We start from the raw sequence: 17,411 nt of genomic DNA on the forward strand, positions 1-17,411 counted from the left end.
ATGAAGATACAAACTAACAAGTTTGATCTTTAACAACAAACAACAACAAACAAGTAACAAGCAAATGATGATGATACATGTGCTAGTAATTGGTTTTTCAAAGGAAAAAGAGAAGAAAGAAAAAGATATGTTACTTACAATTTGAGAGAAAAGTTAGAGTGAAAGAAAGTGTAAGTATGAAGTGTGTGTAAAATGAAGTAGAATACTAGCAAATAAGTAACAAAAAATTTTTTAAAATGGAACTCCCTTCACCCCTACACAAACCGTCGCCCAAGGTGTCAAAAAGGGGAATTCAATGTGGTGCTTTCATGTGTGGGAAGATGTTGTTTGCTAGGAAAGTGTATAAGTTAAATGCATGGGAAAGAGGTGTAAGCATGCTTGCAATATTTGTCTCCTCATTTAACTAATTAATCCATGTTTAAGCTTAATGGATCATTAGCATAATAGTGGATTTACTAGTAGTCCATTAAGAAAAGTAGGGTGGGCTTCCAAGTCCAAATCCATTAATAAAAGCCCAAGTCCAAGTATGTAACAATTAAATAAATAAAGCCCAAGTAATTAACTACTTGCATTAGTTAATTAAAATAATTAATAATAAATTAATTATGAATGTAAATAATATTCGAAATATTATCCGTGAAAAGTGCGCGTCGAAATGACAAGTCGGGACATTTAAAGTCGAATACGGTAATAAGTAAAATGTATGAGAATACATTTAGTATAACACAAGTATTTATAATAAATATTAATAATATAAGTCGAAAAATCCAGGGTCGTTACATTACCCACCTGTTAAAGAAAATTTCATCCCGAAATTTTAACCTGAGGTAGATGGAGGAGTTGGGAAAAGGTGAGGATACTTTTGCATCATCTGATCCTCTCGTTCCCAGGTAAACTCTGGTCCTCGTTTGGTATTCCATTGGACTCGGACGATCGGAATCTTGTTGCGTTTCAAAGTTTTGACCTCACGGTCCATAACTTCAACAGGTTCTTCCACGAAGTGGAGTTTGTCATCAATCGTAAGTTCTTCCAGTGGTATGACAAGTTCCGGTTCAGCAAGACACTTCTTCAAATTCAATACGTGAAAAGTAGGATGAACTGAGCTCAATTGAGTCGGAAGATCCAAACGGTAAGCAACGGGTCCAACACGCTCCAAGATTTCGAAAGGACCAATGTATCGCGGGTTGAGCTTCCCACGTTTTACAAAACGGATCACACCTTTCCAAGGCGCGACCTTCAATATTACACGGTCACCGAAGTTGAATTCGAAGTCTTTACGTTTAAGGTCGGCATAACTCTTTTGGCGATCACGGGCTGTCTTGAGTCTCGCTTGAATTTGGACAATCTTCTCGGTGGTTTCATGGACTATCTCGGGTCCGGTGATTTGCTTTTCGCCTACTTCAGCCCAACAAATAGGTGAACAACATTTTTGGCCATACAACGCTTTGAAAGGTGCGGCATTAATACTCGAATGATAACTGTTATTGTAAGAGAATTCGGCTAGCGGTAAATGCCTTTCCCAAGCCTTTCCGAAATCAATAACACAAGCACGCAACATGTCCTTCAAAGTCTGAATCGTGCGTTCGCTTTGTCCGTCAGTCTGCGGGTGATATGCAGTACTCATGTCGAGACGAGTCCCCAAGGCTTCTTGCAAAGAACACTAAAATCTGGAAGCAAAACGGGCATCTCGGTCTGAAATAATCGATAAGGGTACACCATGATGAGATACAATTTCCTTTATGTATAGTTGAGCGAGTCTCTCCATCGTATTCGTTTCTTTCATGGCTAAGAAGTGTGCAGATTTGGTAAGACGGTCAATGATAACCCAGATGGTATCGTATCCGCCCACCGTCTTTGGTAGTTTCGTGATGAAGTCCATCGTTATCCTTTTCCACTTCCATTGCGGGATTTCCGGTTGCTGAAGTAACCCAGATGGCCTTTGATGTTCGGCCTTAACCTACGAGCAAGTCAAACACTTCCCAACATAAGTTGCAACATCCTTCTTAAGATTAGGACACCAATACTGTTCCTTAAGATCGTGGTACATTTTACCGGCTCCGGGATGAATCGAATATCTTGAATTGTGGGCTTCGTCTAGAATGAGGCTTCGCAAATCCCCATAACTAGGCACCCAAATTCTTCTGGAAAAGTATCGGAGTCCAGTCTCCTTAACTTTGAATCGAGAGACGAGAATGTTCAAGTGTTCATGAGAAATATTCTCCTCCTTGAGAGCCTCATCTTGGGCTACTCGAATTTGGATGTTGAGATTCGAATGAATGGTGATGTTCAGGGCCCGAACACGAAGAGGTTCCATCCTCTCCTTTCGGCTCAAAGCGTCGGCTACAACATTTACCTTGCCAGGATGGTAACAAAGTTCACAATCATAGTCGTTCAGCGTCTCGATCCATCGTCGCTGTGTCATGTTCAGTTGTTTCTGATCGAATATGTGTTGGAGGCTTTTGTGGTCGGTGAAGATAGTACTTTTAGTTCCATAAAGATAGTGTCTCCACAATTTGAGCGCAAAAACAGCGGCTCCAAGTTCGAGATCGTGAGTAGTGTAGTTTCGCTCGTAAATCTTCAGTTGACGAGAAGCATAAGCAATGACCTTTGTTCTTTGCATCAATACGCAACCAAAACCATTTTTAGAGGCATCGCAATACACAACGAAGTCGTCACTGCCTTCAGGAAGTGATAAGATGGGCGCGGTGGTTAACTTCTACTTCAAGGTTTGAAATGCTGATTCTTGTTCAGTTTCCCAAACGAACTTCTTCCCTTTGTGAGTCAGCACGGTCAAAGGACGCGTAATCAGAGAGAAACCTTCAATAAATCTTCGGTAGTAACCGGCGAGACCTAAAAATTGGCGGATATGAGTCAGAGTAGTGGGGGTTTCTCACTTGCTGATAGCTTCAATCTTTGTGGGATCAACTTTGATACCTTGACCGCTCACAATATGACCCAGGAATTGGACTTCCTTCAACCAAAACTCACACTTGGAGAATTTGGCATAAAGTTGCTCTTGTCTCAAGAGTTCAAGCACTAGTTCGAAGATGTTGCTCATGTTCTTCTTAGTTTTTGAAGTAGATGAGGATATCATCTATGAAGACGATAACGAACTTATCCAGGTATGGCTTGCATACACGATTCATGAGATCCATAAGCACGGCAGGTGCGTTGGTTAAACTGAATGGCATCACGAGAAACTCATAATGACCATAACGGGTTCTAAACGCAATTTTCATCACATCACTCTCCTTCACCCTCAACTGGTGATAACCTGATCACAAATCGATCTTAGAGTAAACGCTTGATCCTTGCAGCTGATCGAAAAGATCATCAATTCAGGGAAGGGGATACCGATTCTTGATCGTCAACTTGTTCAGCTCACGATAATCGATACACATGCGGAAAGATCCATCCTTCTTCTTTACAAATAAAACAGGTGCACCCCAAGGCGAAGAACTTGATTGGATAAATCCACGGTCTAGCAGTTCTTGTAGTTGGCTCTGCAACTCTTGCATTTCGAAAGGTGCGAGTCGATAAGGTGGCGAGCTACAGGTGTAGCTCCTGGCACTAAATCGATCTGAAACTCTACTGCTCTCGTTGGCGGTAATCCCAGCAATTCTTTTGGGAAGACATCGAGAAATTCGTTCACAATTCTTACATCATCTACGCTCTTCACCTCGGTCCCTAATGTTTTCACATGTGCTAAAACAGCAAGACGTCCTTTCTTCATGATCTTTTGTGCTTTCATGCAACTAATGAGGTTCAGCTTCGAGTTACATCTCTCTCTGTAAATAATCAGTGGCTCACCATCTCCGTGTGATATACGAATAGCTTTATCTTCACAGATAATGTCGGCCCTTACCTTGGTCAACTAGTCCATACCGACAATTACATCAAAACTTCCCAATTTGATGGGTATCAAGTCAATCTCGAAATCCACACCAGCTACGTTGATAATACCTCCTCGGCTAATTTGGTCAACTTTCTCAAGTTTTCCATTGGCTACCTCAACAAGCATACTCTCCTTTAAAGGAACTAACGACCAATTTATCTTAGAGCAAAAGTGTCTACATACAAAACTCCTATCGGCACCAGTATCAAATAGGACAGAAGCTAATAGATTGTTGATAGTGAATATACCTGTAACCAAGTCGGGGTTCTCACGGGCATCCCTTGCATTTGCATTGAAAGCTCTTCCACGCGCTGGCCCACCGTCCTTTCTCTTGTTGGGACATTCATTCATGAAGTGGCCCTGTTGTCCACACTCATAGCACTTCCTTGGTCCAGTAGGGTTTGTCTTCACAGTTGGGGTAGTGATCTTGCAGTCTTTGCCAATATGCCCAGTCCTTTTACACTTTTCACAGACCATGTTGCAGTACCTGGTATGATGCTTGTAGCATCTCTTACACTGCGGGAGATTACCCTTGTAGTTAGGGTTTGAGCTAGGGTTCGGGTTGGAGTTGTTTCCCTTGAAACTTTCATGCCTCTTAGCTGGGTTTTGATCAAAGACCCTTCCCTTGTTGCTGTCCCACTTACGTTTCTCATTACTAGTTCCCGATTTGGATTTCCCCTTTTCTGGTTCTTTGCTGGTAATTTGGTTCATCAGGGTGTGCACCATGTGCATAGCTTCCGGGACATCAGCTGGTTTTGAAGAGGTGACATTTCCTTGGATGGACTTGGGAAGTCCCCACAAATACCGTTCCATTCGCTTAAATTCCGGGGTAACCATCGTGGGACACATCAAAGCTAGTTCCAAGTACCTTCGGTTATAACTGTCAAGATCGGTTCCCACAACCTTCAACTCCCAAAACTCAGCTTCCATTTTCTGAATCTCCGTTTTAGGGCAGTACTCCTCGATCATAGCCCCCTTAAATTCCTCCCACGGTGTAGCATAAGCCTCGTCAATACCCTTAACCTGAGCAAGTATGTTCCACCAGGTTAAAGTGCCGTCCGACAGTGTACAGGAGGCATACTTAGTCTTGTTCATTTCTGAGCAGTTGCTCACACAGAACACAGCCTCCAATTTCTCAAACCACCTCGTCAGTCTAACCGGCCCCTCAGTACCACTGAAATTGTGGGGCTTACAGCTTTGAAATTCCTTATAGGTGCACCCGTTATGATTGTGCTGGTTAACAGGTGGAGCTTGGGGGTTGATGATGTGCGTAGAGGTGTATACGAAATAGTTATATTTTTACTACAAAATATTATTAAATACGATACAATTTTACACAAGTTATTTATTTATTTATAGAGTGGATATACCTAAACCTTGCTACAACACTTATAGGCAGTGTACCTAATCGTACAGTAGTGTAGTTTTTAGTAAGTCCGGTTCGTTCCACAGGGAGCTAGCCAATTTTAACGCAATATTTTTAAAACTATATTTGTATAAATATAAATATAAATATAAGTAGTATTATTATTATAAAAGGGGGTTTTTATCGTTTAATGACCGGTTTGTCGATTTTAAAACTTTTAGTCGCAGTTAAAACCTAATGTAAAATATTAAATATATAAAAGACTTAATTTAAAGCGTAAAGTAAATGACAAATAATTAAAGTGCGATAAATAAAAGTACGATAATTAAAATGACAATAAATTAAAATGCAATAATTAAAAGTGCTATTAAATATGAAATAAAGGAATTATGCTTATTTAAACTTCTGTAATCATGATGTTTGACGTGTTGATTTTAGTTTATTACCATGGGTTAATTGTCCTTTGTCCTGGATTATTCGATATGTCCATCTGATTTTTGTCCATAACAGTCCATCAGTGATAAATATAAAGTGCGAGTGTCCTCGTCAAATTATTCTTATATCCGAAGTCAAATATTCCAACTAATTGGGGACTTAAACTATAATTACACCAATTTTCCTTGTATGTAATTCACCCCTGTTTTAATAAGTCCATTAACTATTAATCCATTCCCGTGTCCGGTTAAATGAACGATTATTAGTACTTATAAATATCCCGCCCATCGTGTCCGATCGAGTGTATATGGTTATTTATAGGTACGTCCAATTGTAAATCTTTATATTAAATTAATAAACTATCATTTAATTAAACAAATATAAAGCCCATTAATAGCCCATAGTCTAATTTCCACAAGTGTCGTTCTTTTGTCCAAACCCCAATTATGGTACAAAGCCCAATTACCCCGTCTTTAATATTTAGCCCAACATCACGATTACTTCAATTTAAATAAGCATAATAATAACTTAGCTACGAGACATTAATTTAAAAAGGTTGAACATAACTTACAATGATTAATAATAGCGTAGCGTTACACGGACAGAATTTCGACTTACACCCTTACAACATTCGCTAACATACCCTTATTATTATTAAAATTAAAATTATAATATATATATATATATATATATATATATATATATATTACGTTTGAGAGAGAGATAGATAAAAGATGTGTTAAGTTCGACCAAAAACTGCGAAATTTATAGATGTGGCCAGATATTTGCTGCCATGCGATCGCATGGAGATTGTTCTTGCTGGCCATGCGATCGCATGGCCTGGGATTCCAGCTCACATTCGATTGTTTTCTTCTTGCCGACGGTTTTATTAAATAATATAATATATAAATAATTTTAAGAATTAATTATATATTATATTATATTCATGTGCATAGTTGACTTGTAATTTTTAGTCCGTTGCGTCGAGCGTTGAGAGTTGATGAAAGGACCCGTTCATATACATTATAAACGATTCATAATAGTTGATTACATCGCGAGGTATTTTGACCTCTATATGATACATTTTACAAACATTGCATTCGTTTTTAAAAGACAAATTTTCTTTACAACGAAAGTTGACGGAATGCACACCATTTCATAATACATCCAACTATAATTGACATAATAATAATCTTGATGAACTCAATGACTCGAATGCAACGTCTTTTAAAATATGCCATGAATGACTCCAAGTAATATCCTTAAAATGAGCTAATGCACAGCGGAAGATTTCTTTAATACCTGAGAATAAACATGCTTTAAAGTGTCAACCAAAAGGTTGGTGAGTTCATAGGTTTATCATAATAATCATTTCAATATATTAATAGACCACAAGATTTCCGTTTATAAATATATGTACACTCGCAAGTGTATAAAAGTATTCTATAAGTTGTAGGCACCCGGTAACAAGCCTTAACGTTCATGTTTTACCCTCTGAAGTACACCAGATCAGGTGTGTTTAAAATAACCTCGAAGTACTAAAGCATCCCATAGTCATGATGGGGTTTGTCAGGCCCAATAGATCTATCTTTAGGATTCGCGCCTACCGTACATAGACAAGTAGTTTAATGTTACCAAGCTAAGGGTATATTTCTGGTTTAAACCCACGTAGAATTAGTTTTAGTACTTGTGCCTATTTCGTAAAACATTTATAAAAACAGCGCATGTATTCTCAGTCCCAAAAATATATATAAAAGGGAGCAAATGAAACTCACCATACTGTATTTCGTTTAACAAGTGCAAGGTTGGCCTCGGATTCACGAACCTATATTAATTATATATATTTATATGTTGGTCAATATTTGTCTAACAATTTTTGGTCAAGTCATAGTGTACCACAATCCTAATGCTCGAGACTAATGTGCAAAAGTCAACTTGACCCAAAATGACTTCTAAAATTTATACGTGTTTATTATATAACTTAGCTATAGTCGTTTTATATATTTAAATATATTTATTAGATTTTATAATAATAAAAGTCATTTATTAATAAAAATTTATATTAACGTTTATATATGATAAAATATACTTTTATATATCTTAAGTAGTAAAATTTATAAAGTTCACTTAATATCGTAAAACTATAGTGGTAAGTATTATTAATGTAATTATATTACGCGTGGTGAAAAATATCTTTGTATCCCCTATTTATTTGATAAAATAATATTGATCATAATAATAATAAGTAAAAGTTGTATTATTTTGTAATAATAATTATTATTATTCTATAAAAAAAATAACAATATTTATATTTACTAAAAATGTTATTATGATAAAATGATAATACTAACATAATAGTAATAATGATATTTTATAATAACAATGATATTTCTATTAAAATAATAACGACGATAGTAATAATAATCATTTTAACAATAATACTAAAATTCAGTTGACTATAACTTCAAATCCGTTCATCGAAACCATTCGATATCTAAATGAAAAGTTCTTAATTTTTCGCTAGCTTTCCAATGACATGCATATCATATACCCTATCTCAGTAGCATATGTATCTAATTCAGGATTCAACAAACCTATCTAAGGACAATATAGAATGTACAAGCATGCATAATCCTATATACTCGAGCACTAGTCAGGGATACACTATTGATATATAAAAGTTAAGTTATGAGTACTCACGTATCAATATTGAGATTCAATATTACAGGAAAGTACGTAGACGCAACGGAGATGATAAAAACTAGATTGACCTCACGAGCATACCCATGAACCATACCCATCACCTCCATAGCTATAACCCATAATTTCCTTAGCTTCGACTCATTCAAAAAACTATTTTGAAATCACTCGGACATCACTCCGTCGTAATATTTTATGTATACTAATAATATCTTGAAATAATATAGAGCAAATATATATATATATATATATATATATATATATATATATATATATATATATATATATATATATATAAATTGATTGAGAGAGTTTAGAGAAATATATTTTCAAGTTTCAATGAAATAATGAAACCTATTGAATTCTATTTATAATAGATTTTTGAATTATTAAAGTGAATTATTAAAGTATGAATTATTAAAGTGAATTATTAAAGTATGAATTATTAAAGTGAATTATTAAAATATGAATTATTAAAGTGAATTATTAAAGTATGAATTATTAAAGTGAATTATTAAAGTATGAATTATTAAAGTGAATTATTAAAGTATGAATTATTAAAGTGAATTATTAAAGTATGAATTATTAAAGTGAATTATTAAAGTATGAATTATTAAAGTATGAATTATTAAAGTATGAATTATTAAAGTAAATTATTAAAGTTAAAGTAAAGGTAAAGTAAAGTAAAGGTAAAGTTAAAGTATAGTAAAAATATAAAAACTATGTATGTATAATACGTGTATAAATATATATAATATTAATTTAAATCGTTATATATATTTAATGAAATAAAATATAAATATCGTTATATTTATTATACTGGTTAAGTAATGAGTTGTCAAAAGTGATTCTAGATATTTATAAAAGTTATATACGTTTTAATAATAAAGTTCTTTTTAAACTGAAAACGTTTTTGTACGTTTGGAAATAGATTAATAGAATATTATGGAAACCAATTCTCCAATAGCTTTTGTCTAACTTTCGTAAATGACACTTTTTATTTTTATTTATAAATAGCTTTACAAATTATTCCGAATATCGTTAAGAGAAATAGATTTCTCAAATCATAGTGGACCTCTCAACAGAGACTTGTAATCATAATTCAATATTTCTGATAATTCAATCATTTAATATATATTTTTTTAATTTCGTCGATAATCATATTGAAATAAACACATTCATATAAAGCATTATACTTTTAAATAATTTGTTGACATTTTCAATTTATAACATATACACATATACATACATATTCATATATGTTCATTTAATGGTTCGTGAATCATTGGAATTTGGTCGAGGTTTAAATGAATGTATAAACATAGTTTAAAATCCTTGAGATTTAACTTAACAAACATTGCTTATCGTGTCAGAATAATATAAAGATAAAGTTTAAATTTAGTCGAAAATTTCCGGGTCGTCACAGTACCTACCCGTTAAAGAAATTTCGTCCCCGAAATTTGATAGAGGTCGTTATGGCTAACAATGAGAATGTTATTATGACGATTATGAAGTTTTATCATGTCTAAGAAGTATGGATAAAATAATTCGATTACTCAAAGTGTATGAGGGAAGTTATCGTAAATGAAGGAAATAAGATTATAGTGATTCGTCATATCTTTTGACGTCATCACAATTGATCTCCGAATTTAAAGAAAATCTTTGTAATCTATGTTGGATTTGATGCTTCGGTGATTAAGGAGATTATGATTCTCTTCGAATTAATACGATAATCCATCTTGATTTCTCTGTCGGGTATTTCACTATAAATCCACCTCCTTCGTTTCCTTACAACTCACACCTTCTATTCTTTCTCCCTCAACTCATATTTTAAAGTATTTGTCAATATGCTTCATCCAGTACTGATTCTCGATATACTCCTCACTTTCATATCTGTCATTCTTCTTTTTCATCTGCCTCCGGAAGAATCTATTTACTTCTACTATATTCTCGGTTTTATAGTGTTTTTAGTTCTTCCGTGTCTTTATATTGCTATATGCATCGATATATACGGTTTATAATTTTTGGGTGGTTGTTGGGTTTTATATCTTCCCTTATATTTCAAAGCCCCTGCTTTTGTCTTCTATAATCATTGACATCCAAGTTAATGCTCCCTTCTATTTGCTGCGATTTATACTCCAATTTCTATTTTGGAGTTTTGTCCTTTCGTTTCTTCTTCTTGCGATTAAGCAACGTTTGTAATGGTCCAGTATTCGCAGATATGAATTTCAGAATGAACATAGTTAATGTTCTAAGAAGGAAATGGTAATGGCACGATCTTGATTTATTAATTTACCAGAATACCCTGAAAAGACCGAATCATCAAGAAAATATATTCTTGATATTTTTAGAGATTAAATAGAATACAAGAGTCGTGTAACATAGAACATGATGACGACATGGTCTGTGAATCGTCATGTCCCATTAGAAACTCAGCATGACTTACTGTAATATAATCACGTTGATCAAGTGTCATTATATTATACTAACTCATGCTTCAGTTCCCAACACTACTTCAAAACATTCATAATTTAAACTCGAAAGTTTATAGAATAAATAAACTAATAGTTTCTTATATGATGTAACACTGATAGCGCAAAGAGATAAATGACTTCAGATAAGATTAGTTGTGAAAATATCTTCAGAAATATCGCGGATATTTATAATGAAAGATATGATAATATCTTAGAATTTCTAATATTGATGGATGATGATGAAGATTTGTCTGTAAAGGTTTAGAATAAAGAGTAAGGTATTCGTTAATGACTTTAGCAGGCACTGAATCATTTGGATTCTTTGAAGGCAGATTTAGTCTTTGTGATTTGTCCACAGCCTCCTTCATAGTCTGTTCAATCCGTTTTCCAGTTTCAAACCTTCTCTTTTTCTCAGCTTTACCACCTTACTATTCTTTGTCATCAAACTTTTTACTGTTAAGATCGTTTACAGTTTTTGATGCTTCGTCAGCATTTCAAGAACTAGTTTGCAGTTTAGAATATTTTTCAGAACTTCACATTCAAAGTATGTAAGTCCAGGAGATAGACGTTTTACGTACACATATAACTGTTGGCGTAGACATGCTGCGAGATTTCAAAATACTGGTTACTGTTTTTCGATGATTCGTATGACAATTCTAGTTACAAGATGCGAATGAGTAAATGATGTGATTTCAATAAATATAATGATTTTTCGAAAAGTCAAAGATAATTGAAGTTGTTGGTAAGTTTATTACTAAGGTGGCGAGATATGAAAGGTCCCCAGTAATGATGACGAAAGGGCAACGTATCTATCGAGGTTATAATAAGACTAGTCCGACTGAAAAGTCGAAGTTGACTTGCTGGAGCTGTGACAAAACTGTCTACTTTGAAAAGGAATTGAAAAGTCATTTTAGCTAATAAATGCCAAAGGGTCTGACATGGATACGCGTCGAACTATGACTTTGGCTTCGAGGGCTTTTTAGGTACATAAATGTGGGTAATATGTGATTGGATCATCATCTCGATTGTTCATTGTTTGAAGTGTCTTCGAAAACTTCGGAGAGTTTGAACACAGTTTGTAATCGTTAATATACATATGATGTTCTAACACGGTTTTGAAGTCAAAGTATAGCTTTGAAAGATGTAGGAATCTAAGAGTGATGTCTTCTGTTAAATCATGACTTGGATTTTGATTTTTCAAAATCAGAATGCGTAATCAAATTTGGGTGAGAATGGTTGTTTTGATTTTTATACAAGAATGTATATTGTTGTGAGATTTTGAGAGTATAGTTGATGATTTGCTTAATCAGATTCGAAAAATGTAATATATTAATTGTGAATTTATATATCTCTCGGGTATTACCTACCCGTTAAAAAAATTTTTCACAATTAATATTTTGTACAACAGAATTTTATTACAGTCTTTATGAAAATATATATGTGCATATTTTCTTCAGATGTAACATAGATTTAATGAGTTAATATTAAATTAAACTCATTTGATTTACGGTTGAAACTAGAACTGAATAATCCCTAAAGACTTTAGAAATTACATAACTTTTACGGAGTATTTATTCAATAAAATTGAAATTATGAATTAATACTTCGTTATTTGTTGGTGTTTGTAACCCTTGCACCATATTCTCTAAAGCCACTACTCGAGCGCGAAGCTCGTTGACTTCTTTTATTACATCGGGGTGATTGTCGGTTCGGACGAGCGGATAAATAAAATCTAGAATTTGATGTAGTATATAATCGTGACGAGATACTCTGAAAATGAGAGAGAAAATGGTGTTTCAGACCGGTTCGCTGGTAAGTGCTTCAGGTTCATCGCCAAGAGGGCAATGTGGTGGATGGAAGGGATCACCTTCTTCTTGTCTCCAATTATTGAGGAGGCTACGAACCTATCCCCAATTCATTCATAATAGATGATGGCTAATTGGTTGATCCATTCCGGTCACACTGCTTTCGGAGCTTGAGTGGGATTCCATATCGGAATTCGAGGGACTTGAACTAATGACGAATTCCATTTTGTTCGATTGAATAAAGAATTTTTCGATATGAAATGATTTTTCGGCTATCGGGTGGTATTCTAATTACATAGAATATCTATATATATAGCGCAAAATATTTCGTAGATTACGGAGGAAATTACGGGATATGTCAGGCAAAGTTTACAGTAACAGATACGCTAAGATATGGATTAGCAGATACGCTAAGATATGAATTTTGTCTATACACTATTCATGCAATCAATGCAGTAAGACGTGTCTAGACTAATAATGATAAGCAGGCAATTTCTGACAAAAATGATAAGCAAAACTTTTGACATGCAGACACGGTCGAAGTCCAGGCTCATTAATGCATCCTAACGACTATCAGTCAGACACACTAATGCAGACCTGGTTCGCTAAGACCACCGCTCTGATACCAACTGAAAGGACCCGTTCATATACATTATAAACGATTCATAATAGTTGATTACATCGCGAGGTATTTTGACCTCTATATGATACATTTTACAAACATTGCATTCGTTTTTAAAAGACAAATTTTCTTTACAACGAAAGTTGACGGAATGCACACCATTTCATAATACATCCAACTATAATTGACATAATAATAATCTTGATGAACTCAATGACTCGAATGCAACGTCTTTTAAAATATGCCATGAATGACTCCAAGTAATATCCTTAAAATGAGCTAATGCACAGTGGAAGATTTCTTTAATACCTGAGAATAAACATGCTTTAAAGTGTCAACCAAAAGGTTGGTGAGTTCATAGGTTTATCATAATAATCATTTCAATATATTAATAGACCACAAGATTTCCGTTTATAAATATATGTACACTCGCAAGTGTATAAAAGTATTCTATAAGTTGTAGGCACCCGGTAACAAGCCTTAACGTTCATGTTTTACCCTCTGAAGTACACCAGATCAGGTGTGTTTAAAATAACCTCGAAGTACTAAAGCATCCCATAGTCAGGATGGGGTTTGTCAGGCCCAATAGATCTATCTTTAGGATTCGCGCCTACCGTACATAGACAAGTAGTTTAATGTTACCAAGCTAAGGGTATATTTCTGGTTTAAACCCACGTAGAATTAGTTTTAGTACTTGTGCCTATTTCGTAAAACATTTATAAAAACAGCGCATGTATTCTCAGTCCCAAAAATATATATAAAAGGGAGCAAATGAAACTCACCATACTGTATTTCGTTTAACAAGTGCAAGGTTGGCCTCGGATTCACGAACCTATATTAATTATATATATTTATATGTTGGTCAATATTTGTCTAACAATTTTTGGTCAAGTCATAGTGTACCACAATCCTAATGCTCGAGACTAATGTGCAAAAGTCAACTTGACCCAAAATGACTTCTAAAATTTATACGTGTTTATTATATAACTTAGCTATAGTCGTTTTATATATTTAAATATATTTATTAGATTTTATAATAATAAAAGTCATTTATTAATAAAAATTTATATTAACGTTTATATATGATAAAATATACTTTTATATATCTTAAGTAGTAAAATTTATAAAGTTCACTTAATATCGTAAAACTATAGTGGTAAGTATTATTAATGTAATTATATTACGCGTGGTGAAAAATATCTTTGTATCCCCTATTTATTTGATAAAATAATATTGATCATAATAATAATAAGTAAAAGTTGTATTATTTTGTAATAATAATTATTATTATTCTATAAAAAAAATAACAATATTTATATTTACTAAAAATGTTATTATGATAAAATGATAATACTAACATAATAGTAATAATGATATTTTATAATAACAATGATATTTCTATTAAAATAATAACGACGATAGTAATAATAATCATTTTAACAATAATACTAAAATTCAGTTGACTATAACTTCAAATCCGTTCATCGAAACCATTCGATATCTAAATGAAAAGTTCTTAATTTTTCGCTAGCTTTCCAATGACATGCATATCATATACCCTATCTCAGTAGCATATGTATCTAATTCAGGATTCAACAAACCTATCTAAGGACAATATCGAATGTACAAGCATGCATAATCCTATATACTCGAGCACTAGTCAGGGATACACTATTGATATATAAAAGTTAAGTTATGAGTGCTCACGTATCAATATTGAGATTCAATATTGCAGGAAAGTACGTAGACGCAACGGAGATGATAAAAACTAGATTGACCTCACGAGCATACCCATGAACCATACCCATCACCTCCATAGCTATAACCCATAATTTCCTTAGCTTCGACTCATTCAAAAAACTATTTTGAAATCACTCGGACATCACTCCGTCGTAATATTTTATGTATACTAATAATATCTTGAAATAATATAGAGCAAATATATATATATATATATATATATATATATATATATATATATATATATATATATATATATATATATATATATATATGTATATGTAAATCGATTGAGAGAGTTTAGAGAAATATATTTTCAAATTTCTATGAAATAATGAAACTTATTGAATTCTATTTATAATATATTTTTGAATTATTAAAGTGAATTATTAAAGTATGAATTATTAAAGTGAATTATTAAAGTATGAATTATTAAAGTGAATTATTAAAATATGAATTATTAAAGTGAATTATTAAAGTATGAATTATTAAAGTGAATTATTAAAGTATGAATTATTAAAGTGAATTATTAAAGTATGAATTATTAAAGTGAATTATTAAAGTATGAATTATTAAAGTGAATTATTAAAGTATGAATTATTAAAGTGAATTATTAAAGTATGAATTATTAAAGTATGAATTATTAAAGTAAATTATTAAAGTTAAAGTAAAGGTAAAGTAAAGTAAAGGTAAAGTTAAAGTATAGTAAAAATATAAAAACTATGTATGTATAATACGTGTATAAATATATATAATATTAATTTAAATCGTTATATATATTTAATGAAATAAAATATAAATATCGTTATATTTATTATACTGGTTAAGTAATGAGTTGTCAAAAGTGATTCTAGATATTTATAAAAGTTATATACGTTTTAATAATAAAGTTCTTTTTAAACTGAAAACGTTTTTGTACGTTTGGAAATAGATTAATAGAATATTATGGAAACCAATTCTCCAATAGCTTTTGTCTAACTTTCGTAAATGACACTTTTTATTTTTATTTATAAATAGCTTTACAAATTATTCCGAATATCGTTAAGAGGAATAGATTTCTCAAATCATAGTGGACCTCTCAACAGAGACTTGTAATCATAATTCAATATTTCTGATAATTCAATCATTTAATATATATTTTTTTAATTTCGTCGATAATCATATTGAAACAAATACATTCATATAAAGCATTATACTTTTAAATACTTTGTTGACATTTTCAATTTATAACATATACACATATACATACATATTCATATATGTTCATTTAATGGTTCGTGAATCATTGGAATTTGGTCGAGGTTTAAATGAATGTATAAACATAGTTTATAATCCTTGAGATTTAACTTAACAAACATTGCTTATCGTGTCAGAATAATATAAAGATAAAGTTTAAATTTAGTCGAAAATTTCCGGGTCGTCACAGTTGACTCTGGTCCCGGTTCTGGATTTTCGAATGTCCTTGCGTACAATTTAATATCTTGTATTTTGCGTTTTACGGCTCGTACTCTTGTAACTTTTAGACGTTTCTCATCAATAATTTGAACCACTTTGATTGTATTTTGTACTTTTGAGCTTTTTGGTCGTTTGCGTCTTCAATTAGTCGAATCTATCTTTTGTCTTCACCTTTTATTATTTAAACGAATATCACTTTTAAATAGAACAATTGCAACTAAAAGCTTGTATATCTTGAAGGATAATGCTATGAAATATATGTTTATTTTTAGCATTATCAAATATTCCTACACTTGAGCGTTGCTTGTCCTCAAGCAATATGTCTTGAAATAAAAATACTAGAATCACTTTTTTATTCTTCACACTTTGTACATCAGTGATTTCTATATGGCGGTATGAACAATGGTAGTAACGACGTGGTTTACAGTCCCACATGACTATGAAATTTTAGATCCTTAAGAAAATTGGATCTTTATGAAAACATTTGATCTTTTGAAAATTCAATCTAGTTTTTACCCTAGATAAGTTTTCCGATTTAACCCTTCACAGGTGTTTGCAAATTGTTTTTGTGGGTTTGGTGGGTTTCATATTTGAAAATTTTAGCTCAAAACTTGCGGTTTTGTGTCACCCACTTGCTAACCTTGTATTGGGAAAGCAACACGTCCAATATACTTGCTCCGTATATTACCTTTCGATAAACTACCTTCCGGTTGTAAAGGAAAGCGTTGAACAAGCAACTGTTAAGGCAATGTCCCATGACATGCTTTTAATTATGGTCTATAACGTGTCGGATGCAATTACTATCCTTTGTAGGAGCAATAGTAAAGATCATCCTATAGTTTTTCGGTCTGGCACAAGGTCCTGTCTTTGACCATGCTATGCAACCACCGTTCTTACGGTTGACACCCAATTTGGTTCA

Source organism: Rutidosis leptorrhynchoides, chromosome 1 (genome assembly GCF_046630445.1).
Source record: "Rutidosis leptorrhynchoides isolate AG116_Rl617_1_P2 chromosome 1, CSIRO_AGI_Rlap_v1, whole genome shotgun sequence".
NCBI lineage: Eukaryota > Viridiplantae > Streptophyta > Magnoliopsida > Asterales > Asteraceae > Rutidosis > Rutidosis leptorrhynchoides.